Source organism: Etheostoma spectabile, chromosome 15, assembly GCF_008692095.1.
Source record: "Etheostoma spectabile isolate EspeVRDwgs_2016 chromosome 15, UIUC_Espe_1.0, whole genome shotgun sequence".
Classification (NCBI taxonomy): domain Eukaryota; kingdom Metazoa; phylum Chordata; class Actinopteri; order Perciformes; family Percidae; genus Etheostoma; species Etheostoma spectabile.
In genome coordinates this window covers 397966-398249 of record NC_045747.1, presented here as the reverse complement: position 1 = coordinate 398249, position 284 = coordinate 397966, and positions in this window count along the sequence as shown.

The window sequence follows — 284 nt, the reverse complement described above, 5'->3', positions numbered from 1 at the left end:
CTCAGGTCCTATACATGCACTAATGGAGAGATGTCAGGGGGAGAGTGAGGGGGCTGCCATGAGCGGGTGAGGGGGGTTCGGTGCCTTCCTTGGTTGTGTGAAACCAAACTGCCCCCCTAACCAAGGAGAAACGCTAAGCTTACAAACTTATCAACCGATTCAGACCAGAGCACAGGACGGCGTCAGATTCCACATATGAACAAAACAGAGGGCAGTTACTTCAACATGTAGCATTATAAACCAGGAATGCAGTAACTATGCAGTAATCTGAGTGCTGTTACTTC